The following is a 21,790-nucleotide window of genomic DNA, read 5'->3' on the forward strand; positions in this document are numbered from 1 at the left end:
TATCTTATGCAGTAACCTTTTATGTGGCATCTTGTCAAATGCCTTCTGGAAGTCCAAATACACCACATCCACAGGTTGCCCTTTATCCACCCTGTTCGTTACATCCTCAAAGAACTCCAGAAAATCTGTCAAACATGACTTCCCCTTCAATTCGTGGAGGCGGGAGTTCGTTGGTGAGGCAGGAGATCGAGGAGCCAGAGGCCTATAAGACCCGTGAGCGAGGAGTCCGGGGAGTTCATGGAGGCGGGAGTTCATTGGTGAGGCGGGAGATCGAGGAGCCAGAGGCCTATAAAGGCCCGTGAGAGAGGAGTCCAGGGAGTTCGTGGAGGTGGGAGTTCGTTGGTGAGGCGGAAGATTGAGGAGCGAGAGGCCTATAAGGTTCGTGAGCGAGGAATCCGGGGAGTTCGTGGAGGCAGGAGTTCGTTGATGAGGCAGGAAATCGAGGAGCCAGAGGCTTATAAAGGCCCATGAGCGAGGAGTCCGGGGAGTTCGTGGAGGTGGGAGTTTGTTGGTGAGGCCTACCGGTGCAGCTGCATCAGGGAAGCAAAAAAGAAGTAGAAAGAAATCGAAAGGTGACGTCACAGCCAACGGGGTAAGTGATTGACTGGTGATTGGTGAGTAGTTTTTCTTTTTCTTTTCTTTATCAGAAAATAACCTTTTAACATTGTTGTTGCCCAATCAAGTTAATCTAAGGGTTAAGTCATGGCAGGAGAGCTCGGACACGTGTTATGCTCCTCCTGTACTATGTAGGAACTCAGGAACGCTTCCGGTGTCCCTGACGACTACATATGCAGGAAGTGCATCCGCCTGCAGATCCTGACGGACCGCATTGCGGAACTGAAGTTGCGGGTGGATTCACTCTGGAGCATCCACGATGCTGAGAATGATGTGAATAGCACGTTTAGTGAGTTGGTCCTACCGCAGGTAAAGGGTCCACAGCCAGATAGAAACATAGAAACATAGAAACATAGAAAATAGGTGCAGGAGTAGGCCATTCGGCCCTTCTAGCCTGCACCGCCATTCAATGAGTTCATGGCTGAACATTCAACTTCAGTACCCCATTCCTGCTTTCTCGCCATACCCCTTGATCCCCCTAGTAGTAAGGACCTCATCTAACTCCTTTTTGAATATATTTAGTGAATTGGCCTCAACAACTTTCTGTGGTAGAGAATTCCACAGGTTCACCACTCTCTGGGTGAAGAAGTTCCTCCGCATCTCGGTCCTAAATGGCTTACCCCTTATCCTTAGACTGTGACCTCTGGTTCTGGACTTCCCCAACATTGGGAACATTCTTCCTGCATCTAACCTGTCTAACCCCGTCAGAATTTTAAATGTTTCTATGAGGTCCCCTCTCATTCTTCTGAACTCCAGTAAATACAAGCCCAGTTGATCCAGTCTTTCTTGATAGGTCAGTCCCGCCATCCCGGGAATCAGTCTGGTGAACCTTCGCTGCACTCCCTCAATAGCAAGAATGTCCTTCCTCAGGTTAGGAGACCAAAACTGTACACAATACTCCAGGTGTGGCCTCACCAATGCCCTGTACAACTGTAGCAACACCTCCTTGCCCCTGTACTCAAATCCCCTTGCTATGAAGGCCAACATGCCATTTGCTTTCTTAACCGCCTGCTGCACCTGCACGCCAACCTTCAATGACTGATGTACCATGACACCCAGGTCTCTTTGCACCTCCCCTTTTCCTAATCTGTCACCATTCAGATAATAGTCTGTCTCTCTGTTTTTACCACCAAAGTGGATAACCTCACATTTATCCACATTATACTTCATCTGCCATGCATTTGCCCACTCACCTAACCTATCCAAGTCGCTCTGCAGCCTCATAGCATCCTCCTCGCAGCTCACACTGCCACCCAACTTAGTGTCATCCGCAAATTTGGAGATACTACATTTAATCCCCTCATCTAAATCATTAATGTACAGTGTAAACAGCTGGGGCCCCAGCACAGAACCTTGCGGTACCCCACTAGTCACTGCCTGCCATTCTGAAAAGTACCCATTTACTCCTACTCTTTGCTTCCTGTCTGACAACCAGTTCTCAATCCATGTCAGTACACTACCCCCAATCCCATGTGCTCTAACTTTGCACATCAATCTCTTGTGTGGGACCTTGTCGAACGTCTTCTGAAAGTCCAAATATACCACATCAACTGGTTCTCCCTTGTCCACTCTACTGGAAACATCCTCAAAAAATTCCAGAAGATTTGTCAAGCATGATTTCCCTTTCACAAATCCATGCTGACTTGGACCTATCATGTCACCTCTTTCCAAATGCACTGCTATGACATCCTTAATAATTGATTCCATCATTTTACCCACTACCGATGTCAGGCTGACCGGTCTATAATTCCCTGTTTTCTCTCTCCCTCCTTTTTTAAAAAGTGGGGTTACATTGGTACCCTCCACTCTATAGGAACTGATCCAGAGTCAATGGAATGTTGGAAAATGACTGTCAATGCATCCACTATTTCCAAGGCCACCTCCTTAAGTACTCTGGGATGCAGTCCATCAGGCCCTGGGGATTTATCGGCCTTCAATCCCATCAATTTCCCCAACACAATTTCCCGGCTAATAAGGATTTCCCTCAGTTCCTCCTCCTTACTAGACCCCCCGACCCCTTTTATAACCGGAAGGTTGTTTGTGTCCTCCTTCGTGAATACCGAACCAAAGTACTTGTTCAATTGGTCCGCCATTTCTTTGTTCCCCGTTATGACTTCCCCTGATTCTGACTGCAGGGGACCTACGTTTGTCTTTACTGACCTTTTTCTCTTTACATATCTATAGAAACTTTTGCAATCCGTCTTAATGTTCCCTGCAAGCTTCTTCTCATACTCCATTTTCCCTGCCCTAATCAAACCCTTTGTCCTCCTCTGCTGAGTTCTAATGGAAGACCAACAGGAAGAGCAGTGCAAGGAAGGTGGTGCAGGGATCCCCTGTGGTCATCCCCCTGCAAAATAGATACACTGCTTTGAGTACTGTTGAGGGGGATGACTCATCAGGGGAGAGCAGCAGCAGCCAAGTTCATGGCACCGTAGCTGGCTCTGCTGCACAGGAGGGCAGGAAAAAGAATTGGAGAGCGATAGTGACAAGGGATTCAATTGTAAGGGGAATAGATAGGCGTTTCTGCGGCTGCAACCGAGACTCCAGGATGGGTATGTTGCCTCCCTGGTGCAAGGGTCAAGGATGTCTCGGATCGGGTGCAGGACATTCTGAAAAGGGAGGGTTAACAGCCAGTTGTTGTGGTGCACATTGGTACCAATGATATAGGTAAAAAATGGGATGAGGTCCTACGAGACGAATTTAGGGAGCTAGGAGTTAAATTAAAAAGGCCCTCAAAAGTAGTAATCTCAGGATTGCTACCAGTGCCACGTGCTAGTCAGAGTAGGAATCGCAGGATAGCTCAGATGAATACGTGGCTTGAGCAGTGGTGCAGAAGGGAAGGATTCAAATTCCTGGGGCATTGGAACCGGTTCTGGGGAAGGTGGGATCAGTACAAACCGGACAGTCTGCACCTGGGCAGGACCGGAACCAATGTCCTAGGGGGAGTGTTTGCTAGTGCTGTTGGGGAGGAGTTAAACTAATATGGCAGGGGGATGGGAACCTATGCAGGGAGACAGAGGGAAATAAAATGGAGTCAGAAGCAAAAGATAGAAAGGAGAATCGTAAAAGTGGAGGGCAGAGAAACCCAAGGCAAAAAACAAAAAGGGCCACATTACAGCAAAATTCTAAAGGGGCAAAGTGTGTTAAAAAGACAAGGCTGAAGGCTCTGTGTCTCAATGCGAGGAGTATTCGGAATAAGGTGGACGAATTAACTGCGCAGATAGCAGTTAACGGATATGATGTGATTGGCATCACGGAGACATGGCTCCAGGGTGACCAAGGCTGGGAACTCAACATCCAAGAGTATCCAGCATTTAGGAAGGATAGACAGAAAGGAAAAGGAGGCGGGGTGGCGTTGCTGGTTAAAGAGGAAATTAATGCAATTGTAAGGAAGGACATTAGATTGGATAATGTGGAATCGGTAGGGTGGAGCTACGGAATACCAAAGGGCAGAAATCGCTAGTGGGAGTTGTGTACAGACCACCAAATAGTAGTAGTGAGGTTGGGGACAGCATCAAACAAGAAATAAGGCATGTGTGCAATAAAGGTATGGCAGTAACCATGGGCGACTTTAATCTACATATTGATTGGGTTAACCTAACTGGTAGCAATGTGGTGGAGGAGGATTTCCTGGAGTGTATTAGGGATGGTTTTCTAGACCAATATGTCGAGGAACCAACCGGAGAGCTGGCCATCCTAGACTGGGTGATGTGTAATGAGAAGGGACTAATTAGCAATCTTGTTGTGCAAGGCCCCTTGGGGAAGAGTGACCATAACATGGTAGAATTCGTTATTAAGGTGGAGAGTGACACAATTAATTCAGAAACTAGGGTCCTGAACTTAAGGAAAGGTAACTTTGAAGGTATGAGGTGCGAATTGGCTAGATTAGACTGGTAAATGATACTTAAAGGGTTGACGGTGGATAGGCAATGGCAAACCTTTAAAGATCATATGGATGAACTTCAACAATTGTACATCCCTGTCTGGGGTAAAAATAAAACGGGGCAGGTGACTCAACCGTGGCTAACAAGGGAAATTAAGGATAGTGTTAAATCCAAGGAAGAGGCATATAAATTAGTCAGAAAAGGCAGCAAACCTGAGGACTGGGAAAAATTTTAAATTCAGCAGAGGAGGACAAAGGGTTTAATTAAGAGGGGGAAAACAGAGTACGAGAGGAAGCTTGCCGGGAACATAAAAACTGACTGCAAAAGCTTCTATAGATATGTGAAGAGAAAAAGATTAGTGAAGACAAACGTAGGTCCCTTGCAGTCGGATTCGGGTGAATTCATAATGGGGAACAAAGAAATGGCAGACCAATTGAACAAATACTTTGGTTCTGTCTTCACGAAGGAAGACACAAATAGCCTTCTGGATGTACTAGGGGACCGAGGATCTAGTGAGAAGGAGGAACTGAAGGATATCCTTATTAGGCGGGAAATTGTGTTTGGGAAATTGATGGGATTGAAGGCCGATAAATCCCCGGGGCCTGATAGTCTACATCCCAGAGTACTTAAGGAAGAGGCCCTAGAAATAGTGGATGCATTGGTGATCATTTTCCAACAGTCTATCAACTCTGGATCAGTTCCTATGGACTGGAGGGTAGCTAATGTAACACCACTTTTTAAGAAAGGAGGGAGAGAGAAAACGGGTAATTATAGACCAGTTACCCTGACATCAGTAGTGGGGAAAATGTTGGAATCAATCATTAAGGATGAAATAGCAGCGCATTTGGAAAGCAGTGACAGGATTGGTCCAAGTCAGCATGGATTTATGAAAGGGAAATCATGCTTGACAAATCTTTTGGAATTTTTTGAGGATGTAACTAGTAGCGTGGACAAGGGAGAACCAGTGGATGTGGTGTATTTGGATTTTCAAAAGGCTTCAATCTCACACACAAGAGATTGGTGTGCAAAATTAAAGCACATGGTATTGGGGGTAATGTACTGACATGGATAGAGAACTGGTTGGCAGACAAGAAGCAGAGAGTCGGGATAAACGGGTCCTTTTCAGCATGGCAGGCAGTGACTCGTGGAGTGCCGCAGTGCTCAGTACTGTGACCCCAGCTCTTTCCAATATACATTAATGATTTAGATGAAGAAATTGAATGTAATATCTCCAAATTTGCAGATGACACTAAACTGGGCGGCGGTGTGAGCGGTGAGGAGGAAGCTAAGAGGCTGCAGGGTGACTTGCACAGATTTGGTGAGTGGGCAAATACATATCAGATGTGGTATAATGTGGATAAATGTGAGGTTATCCACTTTGGTGGCAAAAACAGGAAGACAGAATATTATCTGAATGGTGAGAGATTAGTAAAAGGGGAGATGCAACGCTACCTGGATGTCATGGTACATCAGTCATTGAAAGTTGGCATACAGGGACAGCAAGCGGTGAAGAAGACAAATGACATGTTGGCCTTCATAGTGAGAGGATTTGAGTATAGGAGCAGGGAGGTCTTATTACACTTGTACAGGGCCTTGGTGGGGCCACACCTTGGATATTGTGTACAGTTTTGGTCTCCTAATCTGAGGAAGGACATTCTTGCTATTGAGGGAGTGCAGCGAAGGTTCACCAGACTGATTCCCGGGATGTCAGTATTGACATATGAAGAAAGACTGGATCGACTAGGCTTATATTCAATGGAATTTAGAAGAATGAGAGGGGATCTCATAGAAACATATAAAATTCTGACGGGATTGGACAGGTTAGATGCAGGAAGAATGTTCTCGATGTTGGGGAAGTCCAGAACCAGGGGTCACAGTATAAGGTTAAGGGGTAAGCCATTTAGGACTGAGATGAGGAGAAACTTCTTCACTCAGAGAGTTGTGAGCATGTGGAATTCTCCACCACAGAAAGTTATTGAGGCCAGTTCATTAGCTATATTCAAAAGAGAGTTAGATGTGGCCCTTACGGCTAAAGGAATCAATGGGTACGGAGAAAAAGCAGGAAAGGGGTACTGAAGTGCATGATCGGCCATGATCATATTGAATGGTGGTGCAGGCTCGAAGGGCGGAATGGCCTACTCCTGCACCTATTTTCTATGTTTCTATGTCCTGCTACTGCTTCTTTAATAATGGACTCCAACATTTTCCCAACCACAGATGTTAGGCTCACTGGTCTATAGTTTCCTGCTTTTTGTCAGCCTCCTTTTTTAAATAAGGGCGGTACATTTGCAGTTTTCCAATCTGTTGGGACCTCCGCAGAATCCAGGGAATTTTGGTAAATTACAACCAATGCATCCACAATCCCTGCCGCTACTTCTCTTAAGACCCTAGGATACAAGCCATCAGGTCCAGAGGATTTATCTGCCTTTAGTCCTATTATCTTACTGAGTACCACCTCCTTAGTGATTGTGATTGTGTTAAGTTCCTCCCCCCCATAGCCCCATGACTATCCATTGTCAGAATATTGTTAGTGCCCTCTACCATAAAGACTGATAGAAAATATTTGTTCAAAGTTTCTGCCATCTCCATGTTCCCCATTACTAATTCCCCGGTCTCGTCCTCTAAGGGACCATCATTTACTTTAGCCACCCTTTTCCTTTTTATATACCAAGAGAAACTCTTGCTATCTGTTTTTATATTCTTTCATAGTCTATCTTCCCTTTCTTAATCATTTTTTTAGTCGTTCTTTGCTGGCTTTTAAAAGCTTCCCAGCCTTCTGTCCTCCCACTAGTTTTGGCCACTTTGTATGCCCTTTGGATACCATCCTTTATTTCTTTAGTTAGCCACGGATGGCTATCTTTTCTCTTACACCTTTCCTCCTCACTGGAATATATATTTTTTGAGAGTTGCGAAATATCTCCTTAAATGTATGCCACTGTTCATCAACCGTCCTACACTTTAATCTATTTTCCCAGTCCACTTTACCCAACTCTGCCCTCATACCTTCATAGTCTCCTTTATTTAAGCTTAACTATCAAGGCAACCAATTGCTGCACACATTCTAAGAGAGAGAATGCAACAGATGGTCCCCCAATATCACCTCAGTATCTGGCTTTTAACTGCCTATTCGACAGAAGCCCTCAAACTCCTGGGCAGCAGATAGTGTGGATATTGGGCGGTGAGGAGAAAGGAGGGCAGATGACAACTGTATGTTAGTCATAGCATTCATGTTCGCTTCCCTCCTTTGTTTATGCAGCACACATAATTTGTTATCCAAATAAGAAAGTAAACCATCATCCAACTCAACGTACTGAATTGTATTGCTGACCTACCTACACTTCCCTTTTTTCTTATCCTTTCGAGATGGTTTTCAGAAAGAAAGAGAAGGAGCAGAAAGAGGAGCCTGGACTCTCGATTTCATATGCTGCCAACACTTCTTTACGTGTGAGTCAATGATTAATTCCCTCCCAAGAAACAGGCCAGGCGCATTAGATGGTGAATCAGAAGAAGTGGTTCTCTGAATTGGCCTAGGTTTTTTAAAATCAGTTTTTTTGCAAGACTCGACGTACCATCAGTCGATTACTGTCTGTCTTTATCATATGTGTTATGTATTTAACCCCATGTAACCTTGTAACCTGCATCACACCTGTCCACCAGAGGGCCTACCTGTTGGAGTCCCAAGGGATCCCAGCATCCCTTGGGAGCACAGTATATAAGCAGGCCACCCACGAGGTACCTGCCCTCTGAAACTACAATAAAGGAGCTAAGGTCACACTTGCTCATTACACACAGTACTCGGTCTGACCATTTATTATGAGTATAACAATTGGCGACGAGGTAACGAACTGTGCGAAAATGCAAACAACAGTCGGCATCCTGGAGAAGTTCTCAGAGGGGGACGATTTGGAGGCCTTCGTGGAGAGACTCAACCAATACTTCGTAGCCAACGAACTGGAAGGGGACGAGAACGCGACCAAACGAAGTGCGATCCTCCTAACTGTCTGTGGGACAACAACCTATGGCCTCATGAAGAATCTCCTGGCCCCGGCTAAACCAACAGAGAAATCCTGCGAAGAACTGTGTACGCTGGACCAGGAGCAGCTAAATCCTAAGGAAAGTGTTTTGATGGCGAGATATCGGTTCTACACATATCAACGATCTGAGGGCCAGGAAGTGGAACTAAGGCGCCTTGCAGGACATTGTGAGTTTGAGGGATTCCTAGAACAAATGCTCAGAGACTTTTTGTACTGGACATCGGACATGAGACAATCCTTCGCAAACTGTTGACTGTAGAAACTCCGAATCTGAGTAAAGCCATAACGATAGCCCAGGTATTTATGTCCACCAGCGACAACACTAAGCAGATTTCGCAGAACAAAGAAGTTTCGGCCAGTACTGTGCATAAAGTAACGTTGGTTTTGAGTAGAAATGTACAGGGCAGAACGTACACGCCGGCTGCTGTGGCCCGACCTCAACTGGCCCAGATTCCGCCATTATCTGTTAATGCGAGGCAGTTAACACCCTGTTTGTGCTGCGGGGGTGATCATTGGCCCCATCAATGCCGCTTTAAGCACTATGCGTGCAATGGCTGCAGAACAATGGGACACCTCCAATGAATGTGCAGGCGAGCTGCAAACCCTGCAAACCACCACGCTGCAGAGGAAGATCGGTCCACGGTGGATCAGACGGAATTGGAAACTCGTACGGAGGAGGCAGAGGTGTACAGGGCACACACATTCACGACGAAATGCCCACCGATAATGTTGAAAGTTGAACTGAACGGTATTCCAATGTCTATGGAGCTGGACACGGGGGCTAGTCAGTTCATAATGAGTAAAACAGCCTTTGACAGGCTGTGGGGGAAGAAGGCACACAGGCCCAAGCTCAGCCCCATTCACACCAAACTATGGACTTATACAAAGGAACTAATCCATGTAATTGGCAGTGCTGAAGTCAAAGTCTCCTGTGATGGAGCAGTACACGAACACCCATTGTGATTGTGCCAGGGGATGGCCCCACGTTGTTTGGCAGAAGCTGGCTGGGGAAAATCCGCTGGAACTGAGACAACATCTGAGCGCTCTCGTCAGTCGACGACACCGCATGTACCCAGGTTCTAAGCAAATTCCCTTAATTATTTGAGCTAGGCATTGGAAGTTTCTCGGGAGCGAAAGTGCAGATGCATTTGGTTCCCGGTACGCGACCCATCCACCACAAGGCTCGGGCGATACCATACATGATGCGTGAAAAAGTGGAAATCGAGCTGGACAGGCTGCAACATGAAGGCATCATCCCGCCGGTGGAATTCTACAACTAGGCCAGCCCGATTATTCCGGTACTCAAGGAGGACGGTGCGGTTAGAATTTGCGAGGACTATAAAGTAACGATTAACCGTTTTTTGCTGCAGGACCAGTACCCGCTACCCAAGGCAGACGATCTATTTGCGACCATGGCTGGAGGGAAGACGTTCACCAAGCTGGACCTGACCTCGGCCTACATGACGCAGGAGCTGGAGGAGTCTTCAAAAGGCCTCACCTGCATCAACATTTACAACCGGTGTCCGTTCGGGATTCGGTCAGCTGCAGCGATCTTCCAGCGGAACATGGAAAGCCTGCTAAAGTCGGTTCCTTGCACAGTAATTTTCCAGGACGACATATTGGTTACAAGTTGGGACACCATGGAGCACTTGAAGAATCTGGAGGAGGTTCTTAGTTGGTTGGATCGCATGGGGCTCAGGTCGAAACGCTCGAAGTGTGTTTTCCTGGCACAGGACATCGAATTCTTAGGAAGATCGCAGCAGATGGCATCAGACCCACCGACACCAAGACGGAGGTCATCAAAAACGCGCGCGACCACGGAACGTGACGGAGCTGCGGTCATTCCTGAGACTCCTTAACTGCTTCGGTAATTTCCTACCTGGGTTAAGCACCCTGCTAGAACCCCTGCATGCGCTACTGCGCAAGAGAGACGACTGGGTGGTATTCACATGAGGCTGCCTTTAAGAAAACCAGAAATTTACTGTGTTCTAACAAACTGCTTGTTCTGTATAACCCATGTAAACGATTAGTGTTAGCTTGCGATGCGTCATCATATGGGGTCAGGTGTGTGTTACAACAGGCTAATGAATCAGGAATTTTGCAATCAGTTGCATATGCATCCAGGAGTTTGTCCAAGGCCGAAAGGGCCTACAGCATGCTTGAAAAAGAGGCTCTGGCGTGCGTTTACGGGTTAAAAAAAATGCACCAGTTCTTGTTTGGCTTCAAATTCGAGCTTGGAACTGACCACAAGGCGCTCATATCGCTATTCTCGGAAAGAAAAGGGATTAATACCAATGCCTCTGCCCGCATCCAAAGATGGGCGCTCACGCTGTTGGCATACAACTATGTAATTCGCCACAGACCGGGCACAGAGAACTGCGCAGATGCTCTCCGTCGGCTACCATTGCCCACCACCGGGGTGGAAATGGCACAGCCAGCGGTCTTGCTTATGGTCATGGAGGCATTTGAGAACGAGAAATCCCCCATTACAGCCCGCCAGATCAGGATCTGGACCAGCCAGGATCCTTTACTGTCCCTGGTAAAAAACTGTGTCCTCCATGGGAGCTGGTCCAGTGTCCCAGTGGAGATGCAGGAAGTGATTAAGCTATTCCACAGACGCAAAGATGAGCTGTCCCTGCAGGTGGACTGTCTCTTGTGGGGCAATCGTGTGGTCTTGCCCAAGAAAGGCAGAGACACATTTATTTGCGAACTGCACAGCACCCACCCAGGCATCGTGATGATGAAAGCCACAGCCAGAGCCCACGTGTGGTGGCCTGGCATCGACTCAGATTTAGAGTCATGTGTACGCCAGTGCAACACTTGCTCTCAGTTGAGCAATGCACCCAGAGAGGCACCGCTAAGTTTATGGTCATGGCCATCCAAACCGTGGTCGAGGATCCATGTAGACTATGTGGACCCATTCCTAGGCAAAATGTTTTTGGTTGTTGTGGATGCTTACTCAAAGTCGATTGAGTGTGCAATAATGTCTGTAAGCACGTCCACGGCCACCATTGAAAGTCTACGAGCCATGTTTGCCATGCACGGCCTGCCCGATGTCCTAGTCAACGAAAATGGGCCGTGCTTCACCAGTGTCAAATTCAAAGCGTTCATAACCCGCAACAGGATCAAACATGTCACATCTGCGCCGTTCAAGCCTGCGTCCAACGGCCAGGCAGAATGGACAGTTCATACCATCAAGCAAAGCTTAAAACGCGTGTCGGAAGGCTCCCTGCAGACCCGGTTGTCCCGAGTACTGTTCAGCTACCGCACCAGACCCCACTCACTCACAGGGATTTCCCCAGCCGAGCTGCTCATGAAAAGGGCGATAAAAACAAGGCTCTCTCTGGTCCACCCTGATCTACATGATCATGTGGAGGACAAGCGGCATCAACAGAATGTGTACCATGACCGCGCAAACTTGCACGCGATATTGAGATCAATGATCCTGTGTTTGTGCTCAGTTATGGACATGGTCCCAAATGGCTCGCTGGCATGGTCACAGCCAAAGAGGGGAGAAGGGTATTTCGGGTCAAACTGACCAATGGACAGAAAACACTTGCACCAAATTAAACTGCGGTTCACCAACAGCTACGTACAACCTGAAGAGGACACCACCAACTTTGACCTTACAACACACACACAAGTGACAACTGACATCACAGTTGACCACGAAACAGAACTCATCATTCCCAGCAGCCCGGCAAGGCCAATGAAGAACTGACCAACCCAACCACACCAGCATTTGTACCGAGACGATCGACAAGGGAGCGCAAAGCCCCAGATCGTCTCATAGAAACATAGAAAATAGGTGCAGGAGTAGGCCATTCGGCCCTTCGAGCCTGCACCACCATTCAATAAGATCATGGCTGATCATTCACCTCAGTACCCCTTTCCTGCTTTCTCTCCCTTGATCCCTTTAGCCATAAGGGCCATATCTAACTCCCTCTTAAATATATCCAATGAACTGGCATCAACAACTCTCTGTGGTAGGGAATTCCACAGGTTAACAACTCTGAGTGAAGAAGTTTCTCCTCATCTCAGTCCTAAATGGATTACCCCTTATCCTTAGACTTTGTCCCCTGGTTCTAAACTTCCCCAACATCGGGAACATTCTTTCTGCATCTAGCCTGTCCAGTCCCGTCAGAATTTTATATGTTTCTATGAGATCCCCTCTCATCCTTCTAAACTCCAGTGAATACAGGCCCAGTCGATCCAGTCTCTCCTCATATGTCAGTCCAGCCATCCCAGGAATCAGTCTGGTGAACCTTTGCTGCACTCCGTCAACAGCAAGAATGTCCTTCCTCAGATTAGGAGACCAAAACTGAGCACAACATTCCAGGTGAGGCCTCACCAAGGCCATGTACAACTGCAGTAAAATCTCCCTGCTCCTATATGCAAATCGCCTAGCTATGAAGGCCAACATACCATTTGCCTTCTTCACCGCCTGCTGTACCTGCAGGCCAACTTTCAATGACTGATGTACCACGACACCCAGGTCTCGTTGCACCTCCCCTTTTCCTAATCTGCCGCCATTCAGATAATATTCTGCCTTCCTGTTTTTGCCCCCAAAGTGGATAACCTCACATTTATCCACATTATACTGCATCTGCCATGCATTTGCCCACTCATCTAACCTGTCCAAATCACTCTGCAGCCTCTTAGCGTCCTGTTCACAGCTCACACCGCCACCCAGTTTAGTGTCACCTGCAAACTTGGAGATATTACACTCAATTCCTTCATCTAAATCATTAATGTATATTGTGAATAGCCGGGGTCCCAGCACTGAGCCCTGTGGCACTCCACTAGTCACTGCCTGCCATTCTGAAAAGGATCCGTTTATCCCGATTCTCTGCTTCCTGTTTGCCAACCAGTTCTCTATCCACGTCAGTACATTACGCCCAATACCATGTGCTTTAATTTTTCACACCAATCTCTTGTGTGGGACCTTGTCAAAAGCCTTTTGAAAGTCCAAATACACCACATTCACTGGTTCTCCCTTCTCCACTCTACTAGTTACATCCTCAAAAAATTCCAGAAGACTTGTCAAGCATGATTTCCCTTTCATAAATCCATGCTTACTTGGACCAATCCTGTCACTGCTTTCCAAATGCGCTGCTATTTTATCTTTAATAATTGATTCTAGCGATGGCATGCAGGTGCAACAGGCGGAAGCCTCCTATCAACAAGAGCAGGCATTGACGACAAGATCCAGCACCGCCTCCAGTGCGCCTGTGCAGCCTTCGGTCATCTGAGGAAAAGAGTGTTTGAAGTCCAATCCCTCGAAACTGTCACCAAGTTCATGGTCTACAGGGCTGTAGTAATACCCGCCCTCTTGTATGGCTCAGAGACGTAGACCATGTACAGTAGACACCACAAGTCGCTGGACAAATACCACTAGTGATGTCTCCGCAAGATCCTGCAAATCCCCTGGGAGGACAGACGCACAAACGTTAGTGTCCTCGTCCAGGCCAACATCCGCAGCATTGAAGCACTGACCACACTTGATCAGCTCTGCTGGGCAGGCCACGTAGTTCGCATGCTAGACACGAGACTCCCAAAGCAAGCGCTCTACTTGGAACTCGTCCACAACAAATGAGCCAAAGGCGGGCAGAGGAAACGTTACAAGGACACCCTCAAAGCCTCCCTGATATAGTGCGACATCCCCACTGACACCTGGAAGTCCCTAGCCATAGACCACCCTAAGTGGAGGAAGTGCATTCAGGAGGGCGCTGAGCTCCTCGAGTTTCGTCGCCGAGAGCATGCAGAAATCAAGCGCAGACAGCGGAAGGAGCTTGCGGCAAACCAGGCTCCCTGCCCACCCTTTCCCTCAATGACTACCTGTCCCACCTGTGACAGAGACTGTGGTTCTTGTATTGGACTGTACAGCCACTTAAGAACTCATGCTAAGAGTGGAAGCATGTTTACCTCGATTCCGAGGAACTGCCTATGATGATGAATAATTGATTCCAACATTTTCCCCACTACTGATGTCAGGCTAACTGGACTATAATTATCCGTTTTCTCTCTCCCTCCTTTTTTAAAAAGTGGTGTTACATTAGCTACCCTCCAGTCCATAGGAACTGATCCAGAGTTGATAGACTGTTGGAAAATGATCACCAATGCATCCACTATTTCTCGGGCCTCTTCCTTAAGTACTCTGGGATGCAGACTATCAGGCCCTGGGAATTTATCGGCCTTCAATCCCATCAATTTCCCTCGCACAATTTCTCACCTAATAAGGATATCCTTCCGTTCCTCCTTCTCACTAGACCCTCGGTCCCCTAGTACTTCCGGAAAGTTATTTGTGTCTTCCTTCATAAAGACAGAACCAAAGTATTTGTTAAACTGGTCTGCCATTTCTTTGATCCCTATTATAAATTCACCTGAATCTGACTGCAAAGGACCTACATTTGTCTTCACTAATCTTTTTCTCTTCACATATCTATAGAAGCTTTTGCAGTCAGTTTTTATGTTCCCGGCAAGCCTCCTCTCATACTCTATTTCCCCCCTCCTAATTAAACCCTTTGTCCTCCTCTGCTGAATTCTAAATTTCTCCCAGTCCTTAGGTTTGCTGCTTTTTCTGGCCAATTTATATGCCTCTTCCTTGGATTTAACACTGTCCTTAATTATCTTGTTAGCCACGGTTGAGCCACCTTCCCCGTTTTATTTTTACTCCAGACAGGGATGTACAATTGTTGAAGTTCATCCATGTGATCTTTAAAGGTTTGCCATTGCCTATCCACCGTCAACCCTTTAAGTATCATTTGCCAGTCTATTCTAGCCAATTCACGTCTCATACCATCGAAGTTACCTTTCCTTAAGTTCAGGACCCTAGTCTCTGAATTAACTGTGTCACTGTCCATCTTAATAAAGAATTCCACCATATTATGGTCTCCCTTCCCCAAGGGGCCTCGCACAACAAGATTGCTAATTAGTCCTTTCTCATTACACATCACCCAGTCTACGATGGCCAGCCCTCTAGTTGGTTCCTCGATATATTGGTCTAGAAAACCATCCCTAATACACTCCAGGAAATCCTCTTCCACCATATTGCTACCAGTTTGGTTAGCTCAATCTATATATAGGTTAAAGTCGCCCATGATAACTGCTGTACTTTTATTGCACGCATCCCTAATTTCTTGTTTGATGCTGTCCCCAGTCTCACTACTATTGTTTGGTAGTCTGTACATAACTCCCACTTGCGTTTTCTGCCCTTTGGTATTCCGCAGCTCCATCCATAGAGATTCCACATCATCCAAGCTAATGTCCTTCCTTACTATTGCGTTAATTTCCACTTTAACCAGCAAAGCTACCCCACCTCCTTTTCCTTTCTGTCTATCCTTCCTGAATGTTGAATACTCCTGGATGTTGAGTTCCTAGCCTTGGTCACTCTGGAGCCATGTCTCCGTGATGCCAATTATAACATATTCATTAATTGCTGCCTGTGCAATTAATTCATCCACCTTATTCCAAATACTCCTCGCATTGAGGCACAGAGCCTTCAGGCTTGTCTTTTTAACACACTTTGCCCCTTTAGAATTTTGCTGTAATGTGGCTCTTTTTGATTTTTGCCTTGGTTTCTCTGCCCTCCACTTTTACTTTTCTTCTTTCTATCTTTTGCTTCTGCCCCCATTCTACTTCCCTCTGTCTCCCTGCATAGGTTCCCATCCCCCTGCTATATTAGTTCACCCCCTCCCCAACAGCCGTCTCACCTTGTAAATATGTGTATTGTTGACTTCACGGGGGATGATGTTATGTATTTAACCCCATGTAATCTTGTAACATGCATCACACCTGTCCACCAGAGGGCCTACCTATTGGAGTCCCAAGGGATCCCAGCATCCCTTTGGAGCACAGTATTTAAGCAGGCCACCCACGAGGTACCTGCACTCTGGAACCATAATAAAGGACCTAAGATCACACTTGCTCATTACACACCGTACTCTGTCTGACCATTTATTATGAGTATAACAATATGTTCATATGTTTAATTACACAGGGAGATATACAGAGCAGTGGGCAGGAGGAGCTGGGGTAGGAACATAACATGGCAGACTCTGGTGCCTGAAAGGTCATGAGACATCTGGCTCAGGCTGTGGAGTTGCGAGACCCTGTTCTTAGGTGTTCATCTATTAAAATAAGGATATTGTCAGAGCATGCAATAATTGTGAAGACACTCAGGAATAGTGTTTAAGAACGTGCATCAGGTATTGAGTGTTTCAGAGGAGTCTACAATCTTTATCGGAGTCACCATGATGGATATGAGTTCAGCCTGGCCTATCTGCAGTGGACACAAAGGCCCTAATAACATTCTTAGTTTCTGCCATGGATGTTGGAACTGCAGCCTTTGAGGCCTGGGCTGACAGTATAGAGAGGGCTTACGATCAGTTTCAGAGTCCTGCAGACAATTCAGGGCTTCAGTAATCTGATTGCAATCATTCAGTTTATTCTCTTGTTCAGCAGTGGCCAAACAGAGCCAGTGCCCAGTGGTAGTGGCAGGAATGAGATTTTAACATGGCGCTATCTCACAGGGTATCAGCACATGCGTCCCCTCTCAACAGTCCCCTCCGATACATGCTCATGTGTTTCAAAGGAGGCATATGAAGGCTGACTTTGTAGTGGTGCGAGAAAAGAAGCCTTCAGCAGTTTATTCATCCATGAGTTGTGTCACATGCTGGAACCTGACTTGCTGACTACTTTCACAATAGGTACTGCACTGTCAGTACTGCACTGTCAGGCTGTGAAAGTCAACACAGCTCTGAATTCTTATGTAACACAGTGATTTCATGCTGCATCCGAGGACATCTGCAACATTAGCCAATTAGATGTGTATAGAGCCGTTAAACAAATGACTGATGCATTGTTTGCCAGAGATAATTGCCACGGATCCCCAGAACCAAAGTGATATAGCACCTTGATTTACAGTGTCAGATTTCCCCAAAGTATAGAGAGTCATTGATTGCACACATGTAGCCGGATCGGGCCGCACGCTGCTCCTTTGAAGGCCCTGACCTGCTGATGGTTCTTGCAGGTCGGGGCCGCCACGCTGAATTCGGTGCGGCGGCCCCGATCTGCAAGGACCATCAGCAGGTCGGGGCCTTCAAAGGAGCACACCACTTCAAGGTACAGCGCTTCGGCTGTGAAGAGGGCGACAGGATTGGACGCCACCAAGGTCCAGGTCGCTGATTGGAGCGTGGGCAGGTACAGCAGGAGCGGCGAGTGATCATGGAGCGATGTGATCAGGGCCCAGGAGAGGCGTGAGTTCAAGGCTCAGAAGAGGCGAGGGCCCAGGAGCAGCATGGGCCAGCCCACACTGCAATATGTGCGCGCACTAGGTCCATGCAGCAGAGCTGGTCTCCAGTCATCTTGGTTGCCACTGGACCAAGACCTAGCTCTGTCAAGCCCATGTGGTGGCTGGTGTGCAACGGCCACCACACGTTAAAACAATCTATGCACAGGCATCTTCCACCCTTCAATATGTAGTTCGGGACCTGGAATATTAGGTCCTTCATTAAAACACCTGTGAACTCATCCCTTTTTGGCGTGGAAGTAAGTCATTCTCAATATGAGGGACCGCCTATAATGACATGTAGCCGCGCATGCTCCATTGGAGAAACCCAATAACTTCATCAATAGAAAAGGGTTTCACTCCCTGAGTGTATAGATTATTTTGGGCCAACAGCGCTGTTGCTGGCGGATGGATGCTGTCTGACCAGCTTTCGCTCCCTGCATCTCTGCTCCTTATCATCCTTCAAATAACCTATTACCAAAGGAAAAAACATATGGGCTGGATTTTAAGTCTTCTGCCTCCCCTGTAGTGCCCCGGAGGGACAGCGATGGCGGCGGGAATGGTTTCCGGGCGGGCAGTCAGCTTGCAGCGCCCCGCCGGGAAATTAGTTGCCGATCTTGCGGAGGCGCTGAGCAGCACTGCCCGGGAGCATCAAACCAGAGTGGAACACCACCGGTTTCGACAGCACTTCGATTTTGAATTGACACTGAGCCTCTAGCACCCCGTGGCGCACCCTAGTGGGACAGCCTGGAAAACCAGGCGATCAGAGCTGTCTCAGCGGCAATGAGTAGAGTAAGTAATGCATGATGTAAGTGTGATTGTTGTTTATTTTTATTTTTACGATTTATCCTAATGTGGGCTGGTCAAGAAATTGGGAATATTTTTTGTGTGTTTTGTGCCGATTTTTTCTTCTTCACGCAAGCCTCTCTCAGAGCGCTCTGAGGTCGGCTCTTTAGCTTGGGATTTTTAGTTGGTCAGCCGGCCTAGCGCCCTAAAAGAGGTGTGCAACGCCTCCCTTAGTGCTCTGCTCCACACTCAGGACCCAGCTGATGAATTTTGTGGCTGAGGACACAAACTTTCCCACCCGTCACCATTATTACCCCAAAATGACCAGAACCGAAAATCCAACCCAAAGTTCCTTCTGTTAAATCACAGATCAAAAAGCCAAGCCCCACAGCTGCAGATGCAAAGCCCAACATAGAAACTGCAATGGGTAGGCAAAATAAGCAAAACAAGCAGGAAAATGGTTCAGTAATACACTTTTTACAAGACTTTCCTCAGTACTTACAATGAGCCTTTAAATGATTTATGCTTTGTTGTGATTATTTAACAACACTGGGTGCTTGTTTTATAGGCGATGTCTCAGCATTGGTGGTAAACAGAGGTATAACTCTGATATCAGGACCCCATTAAGATAGCATTTAAATTCAGCTACCCATATTTGGACGGAAACTACCTGCTGCCAATGTAATCTCCGATGGGAACTTCCGAATGTCATTTTTGAGGGCTGGGATATGGCATTATGCCTCCTGTCCCATTTTCTGCTCCTGCCCACAATTGACCCCCTTAAAATCGAGCATAAACATCTCAGAAATTCTGTGACATCCACCCCAGGGGAGTTAAAGAGTGAGGCAGAGGGTTATGCACTGGGTGACACACAGCCTGAGGAAATAAAAGACAGCACCTCGGATGATGCAGTAATCCCTCAGCATTGCTTCGGAGTGTCATTTTAGATCATATGCTCAAGTACCTGGAATGGGGCTTGAACCCACAAGCTTCTATTTCAGGGACAAGAAACAGAGCAGTAAGTGTGGGCTGGCAGGAATGGGCATGGCTGAAGGCACCACATCCAGCGCATCCTCCATCCACTCTAATGCCTGCACATCTGACAGAAAGGAAGGTCCAGGCTAGCCATGTAACTGCAGAGGGTTGCAGCCTGCAGCAGGTCAGCTCAGGACTTAGCTTCCGTGAAACTGGGGCCACTACAGTTCCAGAAGTGTACTTGTGCCACAGAAATAGCTCCTAGGTAAAGTACAAGGACTGGGTTATGAGCTCATACTTCACACACTGGTACAAAGAGAAGCACAATGCTAAGAAGTATAGACATTGTTACGTCTATAATGCACTTATGAATGACTCCATGAGGCAATGTGTTGTACTCAAACTGTAGTGACCTTGGTCCTTTATTCATAACTCCAGAGTGAGGCACAAGCATGGTGGGCAGCCTTTTATACTGGGCCCTGCACATCTATGCAGGTGACCCTCAGGTCTCCCACCACAGTTCCCTCTGGTGGACCACCTCTGCCACAGGGGCAGGAAACCCCAGTCTCCACCAGTTGCACCCTCTAGTGGTGCCAGCATAGTATATACACAGTGTAACCCTTATTGGTAGTACATCAGGTAACAAGTCTCCATCTTATGCAACTATACAGCGACTACACAGAGTATATATCTGTAGTCTGCATATATAACATCACTCTCCTCCAAGTCCTTTGTGCTGATTACCTTTGCACTATGTGCTCTGGCTTAGCTCTCCCCAGACTTAAGTGCCAATAGCCCTTGCACCTTGGCTGTGCTTTGGCTTGGCTCTCTCCCTGTTAACCCCCAAGTCCTTTTGCCACAACGTTGGGTAGTGGTTACCAGTTTGGATGGTTCGGTGATGCAGTGGAGGTTCCAGTGGGTTCTGGGTGTGATCCATGCGTGTATCCATGGCTACATACATCCATCCATTCCCCACAGCGAGATCATGCAGCAGGCCTGTTACATTCACATACAGGATCAGAAACTGTGCAAGTACAAAGAAAGGAAGTTACAGTTTTTTTTTCAAAATATACTTTATTCATAAAAAAATCTGTACAGTACATTCAAAGGCATTTCAATACCTTTAGCTGCGGTCAGCAATCCCATACACTATTATTTGGGTGCTGACGGCAGTTCCGTTCATTACATTTCCTTGTTTTCCAGTTCAAGTGCAATTCGGTCCAATACGGGATACCTTGTAGTACATGCAAACAAATTACATTTCATGTGTCACTATACAGTACACGGAATGGGTGACGGTACATTTACATTTTTTTTTTCTTTTCAACATGCATTTCACAACAGACCTTGCATTGTACAAAGGTAGTTACAGTTTTTTTTTGTTCATTCTTGTCAGATCAACTCCAGCGCCAAAGATCACTTTGCGCTACTACATTTGATCTTAGCCAAAAGGCCGAGAGGGGAAGCTGCACCGTTCCTGGAAACACTGTAATACCAGGTCGGTGCGTGGAGTGGACAGAGCAAGCCGCTGTTCCATCTCCATTCCAAAAATCAATTTAATATTTGGTCCCCAGATAAGGGATATCAAACTGATAAGAACAGATACTACACTTGATCTTAGCCAAAAGGACAAAGAAGTTACAGTTTGTATTGTGACACCTTGGTTCAGTGACTTACATTCATTATGTTTTTCAGTCGTGCGCCAGGATTGGGTAGATTGCATTCATGATTCAGTCATGGTAAGTGTTATGTATGGAGAAAGAGTCAGACTGAACACTGTGAGCTCAAAGTAAAGTGTGACCGTAGTCTTTTATTGCAGGTCTCCAGAGTGCCTCTCAAACCTGTGAAGCCTCCTTAAATACCTGTGCTCCCAAGGGATTATGGGATCCCTTGGGGCTCCCAAGGGATTATGGGATCCCTTGGGGCTCCAAGGGATGAGCCCTTTGGTGGCTGTATATAACAACACTAACCCACCCCCCCCCACCAAAGTCAATAGTGTAACTATTTACAATGTGAATAGATCTGGGGTCCTTCTTGCCCTGATTGATCGTCTCGATGTGAAAGCTGGTGTTGTTGAATCATTTGTTGGGCCCTCGCTGGGCTGCTGTGCAGCTGGCCTTGCTGGGTTGCCTGGTGTGTTGGGCCCTGCTGGGCTGCTGTGAATGATGGGTTCTGCTTCGTGGTCAACCGTGGTGTCGGTTGTCACT

The 21,790-nt window shown here is 46.9% G+C and overlaps 1 pseudogene; it reads right to left on the reverse strand.

The window, feature by feature from the left end:
• Positions 1–21,044: 21,044 nt before the first annotated feature.
• Positions 21,045–21,225, reverse strand: LOC139263685 (U2 spliceosomal RNA; annotated as a pseudogene).
• Positions 21,226–21,790: the final 565 nt, after the last annotated feature.

Source organism: Pristiophorus japonicus, chromosome 4 (assembly GCF_044704955.1).
Source record: "Pristiophorus japonicus isolate sPriJap1 chromosome 4, sPriJap1.hap1, whole genome shotgun sequence".
NCBI classification, from domain to species: domain Eukaryota; kingdom Metazoa; phylum Chordata; class Chondrichthyes; family Pristiophoridae; genus Pristiophorus; species Pristiophorus japonicus.